Source organism: Mustela putorius, unplaced genomic scaffold, assembly GCF_011764305.1.
Source record: "Mustela putorius furo isolate JIRA1106 unplaced genomic scaffold, ASM1176430v1.1 tig00000868_pilon_pilon_pilon, whole genome shotgun sequence".
Classification (NCBI taxonomy): Eukaryota; Metazoa; Chordata; class Mammalia; order Carnivora; family Mustelidae; genus Mustela; species Mustela putorius.
In genome coordinates, this window is record NW_025421502.1 from 1708264 (window position 1) to 1721906 (window position 13643).

Sequence of the window (13643 nt, forward strand, 5' to 3'; positions counted from 1 at the left end):
TTATTTGGATATACTCTTGGGACCAAAACCGGGTGAAGAGAATTGAAGGAGGCAGGATTGAGCAGAGGGGAATGTTCCAACAAGAGCTTGAGGCAATCACATGGGAAGTTCTTGACTTGGTGCAGTCCTTTAGAGTTGTTTCAAATTTGAGTGAGGAGGATGAGTATTCATACCCTCCGTTTTGACCAGTCATTGAATAGAGGCTGCTGCTGGAAAAAAGGATTTTAGGTGCTGTTATCTTTTTGTGATCAAAAAGGGCTGACACTTGGAGGCCTTCTTCTGGCAAACTTTCCAGCAGCTGAGAGAAGAAATCCTTCATTCCAGTGGCATTGCTCAGACCACCCTCACCAAGGTTTCTGAGCCTTAGGTCACCAAGCGCTTTTCAGAAAAAGGTTACTGAATTCTTCCATCAAACATCAAAACTTGGTGATGGGGTACCAAGAGGTATCAAAATGATTATCTGCATATTAAAAATATTGTTTCCTGTCCCCTTTGATTACTTCTACTAGTGAAAAATGTCAATTACCCTTAATGATATGCTACCACTTGCATTCTGGTCACTTGCAAGAGAAGCATGGATTATTTAGGAGGCAATTATTAGCTTATAGTTAAACAGGGGTCTTGCTGTGTGTCTTGATGGAAAGATTCCCCTTTTGAGAGAAAAGCACCTGGAATGACAGGGATGAGAAGCACAAATTTGCCAAGTGAGTCACTGAGGATGATAGTAAGTGGAATTAATCCTGCTTCTACACTTTGGTTCCTGGACCAACATATTTTTCTTATTGAGGCACAACATCATAAAAAGATCTTTGAATTAAAGGGATACTGTCCTGGAGAAAATGGTATCACTGTAAAGTATCTCCTATAAACTAGCTCTTTGCCTCCAGCAGGCTATTTCGTTGCTCTATCTGGCCAGCATCTTTCAAATGACATGATATATAAGATGGCTGGTGGACCATGTGTTAGGATCAGCTGCAAACCCCCTGTTCTATCAAATGGGTCCTTTGACTCAACCCAATATTATATGGTGAGAGATGATTTTTTAAAAGATTTTATTTATTTATTTGACAGAGGGAAAGAGATCACAAGTAGGCAGAGCAGCAGGCAGAGGGGGGCGGGAAGGAGGCTCCCTGCTGAGCAGAGAGCCTGAAGCGGGGCTCGATCCCCTGGGATCACGATCTGGGCCTAAGGCAGAGGCTCAACCCACTGAGCCACCCAGGTGCTCCGAGAGATGATGTTTTATAGACCCTGGGACAGTGGTCTCCTAGGTCTCCTTTCCTAGGGCTCCATCCCTAGGAAACACAACTCCATAGCCATAATATGTATTGATTCTTCTCAAAATGAATTATTATTTTCAAGGTGGAAGAGATCCAGTTTATTCAGCTGACCACCAAGTAGCTAGTTGATGCCATATAGAAAGAAGGCTCAGCTCTGGTCTCTGTTGCTGACAGGTTGTACATTCTAAGGCTCTGGAAAGTAGTAGCCCATATTATTGGCCCATGCATAACCTGCATCTCTGTTCTCATGGATACTTCTCTTAGGTCTCCTTTGTGTCAACATGGGGATGGTTGCTGGCCAGAGGCTGGCTCATTTCAACTAGCCCATTCAGTTTTGTTGATCAGGGTGTTTATTGGCTCTTCCATGTTGTTGGACTGCTGGTGCCCAGTATGGTGTGATATGAAGATCCCCACAGTACATGACTATTTTCATATGTTCATGTACAGGCCTCTACCCAGAACTCCTTGAAACTGATCTTTCATTTCATTTCTCTTTCTAGGCCCCTGATCAGTCAAGCCATTTATCATTGTCCATTATTCCATACATACACTAAGCTTGGGCCACGTTTCTGTTTACATAAAGTAGATTACCAGGGAACGATTTGAACTTCTGCTCAATGATGATTTTCCATCGCCATTATTATTTTTTTTTTATGTGTTGTTTTCTTATCTTTGTAAACATTTTTAATTTAATTTCAGTTTAGTTAATATACAATGTATTACTAATTTCAGGGGTATAATTTAGTGATTTATCAGTTGCATATAATACCCACTGCTCATTATATTAAGTGCCCTCCTTAATGCCTGTTTCCAAATTACCTCATCTCCCTCCACCCCACGACCTCCCATCCAGCAACTTTCAGTTTGTTTTTTATAGTTAAGAGTCTCTTATGGTTTGCCTCCCTCTCTGTTTTTATCTTATTTTTTCCTTCTCTTCCTCTCTGTTCCTCTGTTTTGTTTCTTAAATTCCACATATGAGTGAAATCATATGGTTTTTGTCTGACTTATTTTTCTTGGCATAATACCCTCTACTTCTAACCACATCATTGCAAATGGCAAGAGTTCATTTTTTGTTAGCTGAGTAATATTCTATTATATGTATATTATTAATCCATATATACATATATTAATAATATATATTATTAATCCATATATACATATATAATGGAATATATTATATATATACATATACATATACATATACATACATACATATGCATACGTGTATGCATATGTATGTATGTATATTACCTCTTCGTTATCCATTCATCAGAGCTCTTTCTATATTTTGGCTGTTGTGGACATTGCTGCTATAAACATTGGGGTGTATGTACTCTTTTGAATCACTATTTTTGTACCCTTTAAATAAATACCTAGTAGTGCAATTGCTGGGTCATAGGGTAGCTCTACATTCAACTTCTTGAGGAACCTTCATACCGTTTTCCAGAGTGGCTGCACCAGTTTGCATTCTCACCAATAGTATAAGAGGGTTCCCCTTTCTCTGCATCCTTGCCAACATCTGTTGTTTCCTGAGTTGTTAATTTTAGCCATTCTGACCAGTGTGAGGTGGTATCTCATTGTGGTTTTGATTTGTATTTCTCTGATGTCAAGTGATGTTGAACATGTTTTCATGTGTCTGTTAGCCATTTGTATGTCTTCTTTGGAGAAACGTTTTTTGAGTGTTGAGTTTGCTAAGTGTTTTGTTTGTTTGTTTGTTTGTTTTTACAGATTTTGAATATTAGCCCTTTAATCTGATGTCATTTGTGAATATCTTCTTCCATTCTATAAGTTGCCTTTTAGTTTTGTTGATTGTTTCCTTTGCTGTAAAAGCTTTTTATCCTGATGAAGTTTCAAGTGTTCGTTTTGGTTTTGTTTCCCTTGCCTTTGGAAACGAGTCTAGCAAGAAATTGCTGGACAAAGTTAAGGAGGTTGCTGCCTGTGTTCTCCTCTAGGATTTTGATGGATTCCTGTCTCACACTGAGGTCTTTCATCCATTTTGAATTTGACTTTGAATTTGTTTTTGTGTATGGTATAAGGAAATGGTCCAGTTTCATTCTTTTGCATATGGCTGTCCAGTTTTCCCAACACCATTTGTTGAAGAGACTTCTTCGATTGGGTATTCTTTCCTGCTTTTCTGGTTTTTCTATTCTATACTGTTCTATACTGTTGATAAGTGTGTCTCTTTTTGTGCTAGTACCATACTGTCTTGATGATTACAGCTTTGTAATACAGCTTGAAGTCCAGAATTGTGATGCCTCCAGCTTTGGTTTTCTTTTTCAACATTCGAATTTTGGCTAGTAGGGATCTTTTCTGGTTCCACACAAATTTTAGAATTGTTTGTTCCATCTCTGTGAAAAATGCTGGTGGTGTTTTGATAAGTATTGCATTGAATGTGTAGATTGCTTTGTGTGTAATATAGACATTTTAACAATTATTTGTTCTTCCAATCTATGAGCATAGACTGTTTTTCCATTTTTTGGTGTATTCCTCAATTTCTTTCATAAGTATTCTATACTCTTCAGAGTACAGATCTTTAATCTCTCTAGTTAGGTTAATTCCTAAATATCTTATACCATCACTACTATCTTACCCTGAATGAGGAATTCATGCAGTTGTTATGCATATATAGTTCTCATCTATGTCCACATACCAAGTGGATCCATTTAAGGACCCAAACCTTTCCATCACTGGTTATAAGGCATCTATGTTGCAGCCACAGATGTGAGCAGAAAAAAAGGCACTGGTACAACAGTGACAGATGACTTGAGGGTCATTATGAGCAATTGCATGCACCAGGTTTCTGATGGTTAACCAATGCCACTGACCTCCGTTGTTTGGGGATATTATTCATTTTCTGTTGTTAGTAGTGAGTTCAGTCTCCCTGTCCTCCCCTTCCCACAGAAGAGAGCTATCACCTGAATTCTTAGTATTGTTGGTGCTACTCTCACTAATGTCATCCTTACTGTGTTGGAAAATGAGGTATCTTTGGGGTCTTTAATTTATTGGCTTTATTAATAATAGTTAAGACCAGAAAAGAATAGAGATCCTAAAGTTAACCCATGCACATACAGTCAATTGATTTATGACAAAGGAATCAAGAACATACAATGGGGAAGGGAAGTTCCTTCAATAAGGGTATTGAAAAAACCTTACAGCCACATGCAAAGAAATGAAACTGGATCACTATCTTATGCCATATTAAAAAATGAACTCAAGATGGATTAAAGATTTGAACTTAAAATATGAAGCCATAAAAGTCCTAGAAGAAAACATAGGCAGTAAGCTCCTTAGCATTGTAATTATGTGTGGTGATGAGGTTAACTACACTTACTGTGGTGATCAGTTTGCAATATGTACAAATATTAAAATGATTACCTAGTTTATCTGAAAATAATATAATGTTATATGTCAATTTTGTCTCAATTAAAATTATACAATGAGAACTATGCAAGAAGAAAAATAACTGTTGAATTTCAGAGATCTTTGTATTTTTGGAATTATGGATAAGGTGTTGTTAGGCAGAGAAATCCCTCTATGAGATTCCTATGACAACCTTTCATAAACAGGATATCACATTCCTGTCCAGAGAGAGCAATGTATCAGTGCTTTTTATTCTTCACAGTTCATGCCCATTCTCATTTGTCTAACAACAAACATGTCTCTACCCCAGACATCCTTCAAACTTCCTCAAGACCTTTTAATCTTTTCTTTACAGGCCCTTGAGCAGTCAAACCATTTGCCATTGCCCATGATCCCACATTTGTACTTTTAGTTTAGATACAGTACTGGGTGACTCAGAAACATAGGGATAGAAGCAGACTGGATACCAGAGTCTGATGACACAGATGCAATTATTTAATTGCAACCATTCACCTGTAACCCTGACCATCATGGGGCAGGAACATTAATATACCATAGTAGGAAGTTGAAAATCTGAGAAAATCCTCTTTACCTAAGTGGCTACTAGCTGACAACATAGCTATTGGTTAAATAATGAAACAGAAAAAAAACATAAGTGGTTATTTCAAAACACTCGTCAAAGATGTAGTAGAAAAAAAACTGTAAGAAATTTTCAGTGTTCGTTTTGTAGATTGTAATCTTAAACTCAATTTACTTGAAATCAAAACAAACTTTGAGACTCAAAGATAGAGCATTCCAATGTTTATATTTCTAGCACTGGTACAGATCCTACATTCAACCAATCCTTACCATTTTTTCCCTTAAAAACTGATTCATTCTGCTTTGTTTCTATTGCTGGCTTCTGACTGCAGACCTATTTCAGTTTTTGATTATAAATTACCCTAATTGAGTTTTCCCTGTCTAAAGAGGCTGCCTACCACTGCGAGGTTAGTTTTCCTTAAAATATATTTTTAACAGTTCAATTTTGACCCCAAATTACAAAAAACATAAATAGAAAGCTGCTCATCAAATACCCTTAAACAGGTTTAAAAAGAAGGTCCCAAATAGCAAGTTTATTAGCAAGTTTATTTTCATTATTACTTTTTAAACTTGTTACTACAAAAGGGATGCTTGCAACTTATAAGCAAAAGGCTCCAAAGAAAAATAGGAAAATATCACAAGTGATAATTCACAAATGAAGAAATATAAACAGACAATGCACATGAAAAAAAAATTCGAAGTTGATAATAATGGAAATGTAAATTAAAATACAACTCACACCTTTCTGTGCTACCCAGAAAGGGGTACATATGATATTCTGCGTTCCCATTATAATTAAAGGTAAATTTTTACAATATCTAGAACCTTTGATATCCCACAAATGAAGGACAATGTCCTCAAATCTCTTGTAGCAGGACTCCACTTACATGCGCCAGACTTGACTTCCAAATGGAATAGTACATCTACAAAGGAAAAGAGAGCATCTATATCATAAACCTGAAGAGAACCTGGGAGAAGATTCTGCTGACAGTTTGTACTATTGAAAATGTAGCTGATACCAGTGCCATATCCTTTAGGAATACTGACTGGTGAGATGCACTGAAGTTTGCTGCACCACTGAAGTCACTCCTATTGCTGGTCACTCCTAGAAACTTTGCCAACCAGATCCAGCCTTTGGGAGCTGTGACTTGTAGGAGTTACTGATCCTGGGGCTCACCGGTAGCCTATCACAGAGGTGTGTTGTGTTAATCTGCCTACTGCTGCTCTCCGTAACACAGACTTTGCTCTGTACTATGTGGACATTACCATTCTTTGCAACAAGGGAATTCATTCTGCAAATCTGATATGGTAAATGATGGCCCAGGGAGCTCTGCGCATGCATGGCAGGATCTCCCTTGAACTTCCATGGGAGGTAATGCATGATCTCTACTTACAGATATCCTGGAGAGAGTAAAGAGAACAGGCTGCTGCTGAAAAGCCCATGACCAAGAAGGAATTTCAGGGTGAGTGGACTGCTCCAGCTCCCTAAATTTCCTGCTAACTCAACCTGAAATCTCAGGCTGGTCTAAAGGTACAGAGGTTCCCTTTGTGCCCATCCAGTAGTTTCTTACCGAAGATTAGAGTGCTCAGCCTGTCATGGAAGACTGGTCTGCAAGTCCTACTGCTCAGGCCACTGAATGAGTAGGAATAGCCACTGAGACTTTAACCTCTTCTTCCATAGACTCTTAGACAGAAAATGGAAATAGGGGTAATGGAAAGTATTTTTTTTTAAAGATTTTATTTATTTATTTATTTGAGAAAGAGAGTGAACAAGAGAGAGAGAACGAGAGCAGGGGGAAGGGAGAGGGAGAAGCAGAATCCCCACTGAGCTGGGAGCCCAATATGGAGCTAGATCCTAGGACCCTGAGATCATAACCTGAGCAGAAGGGACTCTTAACCGACTGTGTCACCCAAGTGCCCCTGGAAAATAGTTTCTTAAAAAAGAAAATTCAGCTCATTATTAACTGGCTTTCATGTTGGTCAAGGTCACAAAGAATGATAATCAGCGAAGGAGTGAAAAACAGATCCCCTCAGGAATACTGCTGAATTGAATGTAAATTAATGTCGATTTTTGAGAGAAAGATTCCATAATTTGTTCTTAAAATTGAAAAATATGTAGGATCTTTTATCTAGGATTTACACTTTTAGAAATTTATCCTAAGAAATAATTAGGCATTTTCCCAAGATTTAGCTATAAAAATCTTGTCTCAAAACATTTATGCTGAAAAATGATATATGAAAGAAAAATAAGCAAATAAGCTGGTTTAAAAAATTGTGTAATCTGCATGTGGTAAAATACTTTATTCAATCATCAAAATGATGTAATAGAATATATTGTAGGGAAATATATCCAAGTTAGAGCATTAGGTAACAAAAGCAAGTTTTGTTTTTGTTTTTTTAAATTTTATTTATTTATTTTGACAGACAGAGATTACAAGTAGACAGAGAAGCAGGCAGAGGGAGGAAGGGAAGCAGGCTCCCTGCTGAGCACAGAGCTTGATGCGGGGCTTGATGCGGGGCTCCATCCCTGGACCCTGGGATCATGACCTGAGCTGAAGGCAGAGGCTTTATTAACCCACTGAGCCACCCAGGTGCCCCAACAAAAGCAAGTTAATAACTAATATATACAGTATGAAATCATTTTTAAAGAAAATAAACATGCATTAACAGAGAAAGGTCTCAAAATACATAACCCAAAATGCTAATAGGATTTTCTGTAGTGACCTTTCTTTTCTTTTTTTAAGATTTATTTATTTATTTTAGAGAGGGAGAGAGTGTGGGGGTGGTGGGGCGAGTGGGAGAGCACGAGCAGGAGGGGCAGAGGAAGAGGGAAAGAGAATCTTAAGCTGACTCTGGGCTCACTGTAGAGCTGGTTGTGGGGGCTTGATATCATGACCTGAGCTACAGACTCAACTGTCTATACCACCCAGGTACTGATCTTTCTTTTTAAATTAAAAAATACCTCTTAAATATGGAACATCTTATATAAAATGAATGAGTTTTTAATTGTAAAAATAAATGCCTATTACTTGCACTCTAAAGAGAATACCTGAGGACCACAGTCGTTATAGATCCCATTCTCCTGTCATTTTTCTGTACTTACCTTCCCTCCCACATAACCAGCCTGGGCCACTGAATTAACACAACCCACTTAGTCTGGAGACTCTCACAGGGAGGACAGACGACCTGGCTGCATAACAATTCTTCAGTATTTGTGTCCATGGTCCTCTTCAACATTCAGCTTCAGGAATGGCATAAATAGTTTCAATCAGATAAACCAAATGCCAAATCTATCCAGAATATTAACAGGGTGACAGATTTTGAAGTTAGATTTTCCTCATATTCAACTGAAAGAGTTATATTTAAGGATAGTATATTTGTTGTTCAAATGAAGGCTTTTAATAAATGTCTTCTCCAGCCAATTTAATTAATTAATTAAACCTGAGGAACAAATAAAAAATCCGTAATCTTTTGAAAAGTTAGAAGTAGTACTGGTAGCTTCTACTTCTTGTCTCAAGTTGTTATTATCAGTAAATTATATTCTCTTGGAATGAAACATATTTAAAAATCTCTCAAGCACACATAAGTAACATATACCTATAAACACAAACATGGCAATATATACACATCATGTAAGACAGAGATGGTATTTCTGAAAGGTTTAATCATGAATGGCAGCAGGTGTTATAAGAAAAATATTCCCTAGAATATGATCAATCTTCATTTTTAGCACAGGAGAACATTTCATTTCATAGTATACATTTCACAATGTATATTCATTTCATAATACCTGATTAAAATTCATTTCATAATACCTGATTAAAATCAGGGGAAAAGAACAATGTTATGGAAAGCAGCCAGGGGCCATGCATTGACCAGTTGGTGGGGGACCAGTTTCAAAGTCCTACCCATAAGGCACAGGGACAAGTTGTCAAATATTTACGTGTAGTTATGTCAAGAATTTACATGGAATTTTCATTTATTTATTTAAATTAAATTAAAAAAATATTTCAGTGTTCCAAGATTCATTGTTTATGCACCACACCCAGTGGAACTTTTAAAATGTGCATTTCCTTATCTGTTTTTAAGATACGCTAATGTATCTTAGGGGCCTGGGTGGCTCAGTCAGTTGGGCTGCTGCCTTCAGCTCAGGTCATGATCCCAGGGTGCTGGAATAGAGTCCTACATCAGGCCCCTTGTCCAGCAGGAGCCTGCTTCTTTCTCTGCCTCTGCCTGCCTCTCTGCATGCTTGTGCTCTCTGACAACTAAATAAATAAAATCTTAAAAAAATATATACTCTAATGTATCTTAATAACGCATTTGATCATGATATTGACCAATTTGGAATAGAAGTGCTCCTTCCAAATAAGGAGTAGGATCGTTTCTAAATTCAATGGAACAGCAGTCTTATTCTGTGGTCTTGACTTCCAGTGACTGCTGAATGACAAAATGTTTCCTTCTCCTGGTTTAGTTTCTCAGCCTCCTGTTGCTTCTGCTGTTCTGAACTTTTTAACATGAATGCCAATTGTTTGCTGACAACCATGGCTTCTGAAACACTTCTAAAACACTCATTTTTTGCTTCAAGTTGCAAATGATCTTCAAGGGTTTTATTCATCAGCTTCTGCTTTGTGGCAGAATCTTTGAAACTTCTGATTTCTCCTGCTTTAACAACATAAAATGGGGGCTTGAGGACTGTCTGCTGGTTCTCCCTCAGTCGTTCTTTCCTCTTCAACTTAGTCTTTTTCATCATCTGAATTCTTAGAACTTTCTGCATCACACAGTTTTCCTTTTAGTCTTTTCTTTTCTTTTTTCATAAAGTATTTGTTACTCTAAGAGTCTTCTTTCTTCACTAACTTTTTAAACAACTGGATTCAAAAGCTTAAATTCTTTACTTTCTTTCTCTACTTTGAAGTCAGTGTTCTCAAACAACTCTAAACCAATCATTGGTAAGGATATTATAAAGGCTCTTAATTTTCTTTTTCCAAGTAGATTTTTGCTTCTCTTTATGGTCCTCAATTAATTTAAGTTTCAGCTTTTTGTTAAATTCTGGCAACCCTTTAACTGGACTCTGGGCACAACATCTGTCTTCTATCAGATCTTATTTTTCTTATATTCTTCATATGCAAATCACTTTACTGTCAGTTTCACCTGTGACAGAGTCTAACATCCAGGAAAATTCATGCATACATGCCTGGTGAAAATGAGATGGATGAGCCCTAAATTTTCAAGGTCTGTCTTAGTGACAAATTTGTAATCATCATAAACTGCTTTCTGGATTCTTTTATAATTCTTCTGTTGAGTTGCCTAAAAAGAAACACCACCTGGAAGCAGAACTTAAAACTAGATTATTAGATTTTAAAAGGATGTAACTTAGAAATTACTAAAGCAGATTAAAGAGATGCACAGGGCGTAGGAGGGGAAAAGGGCCCAGAGTTTCCATACTTTTTCCTCGTATGCTACTTCCTGAAACTCTACATGTTCACCAACCCAGAAGTTCCCAGGATAAAGTATTTTTGTGAACCAGAACATGAAACATGGATGTCATATATAAAAGTATAATTATGGGTACAGTGAAGCAGCTTATTTTAACTTAGAATTGTTTTGGATAATCTGGGATATATGACTGGTTTAGAAACATCTTCAAAAAGTGGTGGAAAAACTGCTTTTTATTATTTTTTTTTTGGAAAAACTGCTTGTCAACTTAGGTCCATTACCATCCCCAAGCTTTCAGAAAAAATGAGAAAAATTAAGGTAAGCAATTCTTAAGAATTTTTAGAGTATCATGATAAAAAAAATCAACAATTTTTTTTCTTTTTATAATTTTTAATTTTTATAAACATATATTTTTATCCGCAGGGGTACAGGTCTGTGAATCACCAGGTTTACACACTTCACAGCACTCACCAAAGCACATACCCTCCCCAATGTCCATAATCCCACCCCCTTCACCCCAACCCCCTCCCCCCAGCAACCCTCAGTTTGTTTTGTGAGAACAAGAATCACTTATGGTTTGTCTCCCTCCCAATCCCATCTTGTTTCATTGATTCTTCTCCTACCAACTTAAGCCCCCATGTTGCATCACCACTTCCTCATATCAGGGAGATCATATGATAGTTGTCTTTCTCTGCTTATTTCGCAAAGCATGATACACTCTAGTTCCATCCATGTTGTCGCAAATGGCAAGATTTCATTTCTTTTGATGGCTGCATAGTATTCCATTGTGTATATATACCACTTCTTCTTGATCCATTCATCTGTTGATGGACATCTAGGTTCTTTCCATAGTTTGGCTATTGTGGACATTGCTGCTATAAACATTCGGGTGCATGTGCCCCTTTGGATCACTACATTTGTATCTTTAGGGTAAATACCCAGTAGTGCAATTGCTGGGTCATAGGGCAGTTCTATTTTCAACATTTTGAGGAACATCCATGCTGTTTTCCAGAGTGGTTGCACCAGCTTGCATTCCCACCAACAGTGTAGGAGGGTTCCCCTTTCTCTGCATGCTCGCCAGCATCTGTCATTTCCTGACTTGTTGATTTTAGCCATTCTGACTGGTGTGAGGTGATATCTCATTGTGGTTTTGATTTGTATTTCCCTGATGCCGAGTGATATGGAGCACTTTTTCATGTGTCTGTTGGCCATCTGGATGTCTTCTTTGCAGAAATGTCTGTTCATGTCCTCTGCCCATTTCTTGATTGGATTATTTGTTCTTTGGGTGTTGAGTTTGCTAAGTTCTTTATAGATTCTGGACACTAGTCCTTTATCTGATATGTCGTTTGCAAATATCTTCTCCCATTCTGTCAGTTGTCTTTTGATTTTGTTAACTGTTTCCTTTGCTGTGCAAAAGCTTTTGATCTAGATGAAATCCCAATAGTTCATTTTTGCCCTTGCTTCCCTTGCCTTTGGCATTGTTCCTAGGAAGATGTTGCTGTGGCTGAGGTCGAAGAGGTTGCTGCCTGTGTTCTCCTCAAGGATTTTGATGGATTCCTTTCGCACATTGAGGTCCTTCATCCATTTTGAGTCTATTTTTGTGTGTGGTGTAAGGAAATGGTCCAATTTCATTTTTCTGCATGTGGCTGTCCAATTTTCCCAGCACCATTATTGAAGAGGCTGTCTTTTTTCCATTGGACATTCTTTCCTGCTTTGTCGAAGATTAGTTGACTGTAGAGTTGAGGGTCTATTTCTGGGCTCTCTATTCTGTTCCATTGATCTATGTGTCTGTTTTTGTGCCAGTACCATGCTGTCTTGATGATGACAGCTTTGTAATAGAGCTTGAAGTCCGGAATTGTGATGCCACCAACGTTGGCTTTCTTTTTCAATATCCCTTTGGCTATTCGAGGTCTTTTCTGGTTCCATATAAATTTTAGAATTATTTGTTCCACATCTTTGAAAAAGATGGATGGTACTTTGATAGGAATTGCATTAAATGTGTAGATTGCTTTAGGTAGCATAGACATTCTCACAATATTTATTCTTCCAATCCAGGAGCATGGAACATTTTTCCATTTCTTTGTGTCTTCCTCAATTTCTTTCATGAGTACTTTATAGTTTTCTGAGTATAGATTCTGTGCCTCTTTGGTTAGGTTTATTCCTAGGTATCTTATGGTTGGGTGCAATTGTAAATGGGATTGACTCCTTAATTTCTCTTTCTTCTGTCTTGCTGTTGGTGTAGAGAAATGCAACTTATTTCTGTGCATCGATTTTATATCCTGACACTTTACTGAATTCCTGTATAAGTTCTAGCAGTTTTGGAGTGGAGTCTTTTGGGTTTTCCACATATAGTATCATATCATCTGCGAAGAGTGATAATTTGACTACTTCTTTGCCTATTTGGATGCCTTTAATTTCCTTTTGTTGTCTGATTGCTGAGGCTAGGACCTCTAGTACTATGTTGTATAGCAGTGGTGATAATGGACATCCCTGCCGTGTTCCTGACCTTACCGGAAAAGCTTTCAGTTTTTCTCCATTGAGAATGATATTTGTGGTGGGTTTTTCATAGATGGCTTTGATGATATTGAGGTATGTGCCCTCTATCCCTACACTTTGATGAGTTTTGATCAGGAAGGGATGCTGTACTTTGTCAAATGCTTTTTCAGCATCTATTGAGAGTATCATATGGTTCTTGTTCTTTCTTTTATTAATGTGTTGTATCACATTGACTGATTTGCGGATGTTGAACCAACCTTGCAGCCCTGGAATAAATCCCACTTGCTCGTGGTGAATAATCCTTTTAAAATACTGTTGAATCCTATTGGCTAGTATTTTGTTGAGTATTTTCGCATCTGTGTTCATCAAGGATATTGGTCTATAGCTCTCTTTTTTGTTGGGATCCTTGTTTGGTTTTGGGATCAAGGTGATGCTGGCCTCATAAAAAGAGTTTGGAAGTTTTCCTTCCTTTTCTATTTTTTGGAACAGTTTCAGGAG

General features: G+C 37.6%; 1 long non-coding RNA gene across 2 annotated transcripts in view; it reads left to right on the forward strand.

Moving 5' to 3' along the window:
* Nucleotides 1–13643, forward strand: part of LOC101694002 — a 99473-nt gene that overhangs the window by 7785 nt on the left and 78045 nt on the right. For both annotated transcript variants that reach the window (XR_001178708.2, XR_199124.3), the window contains one exon: nucleotides 6613–6679. This is a non-coding gene — a long non-coding RNA (uncharacterized LOC101694002). The remainder of the gene's footprint in view (nucleotides 1–6612; nucleotides 6680–13643) is intronic.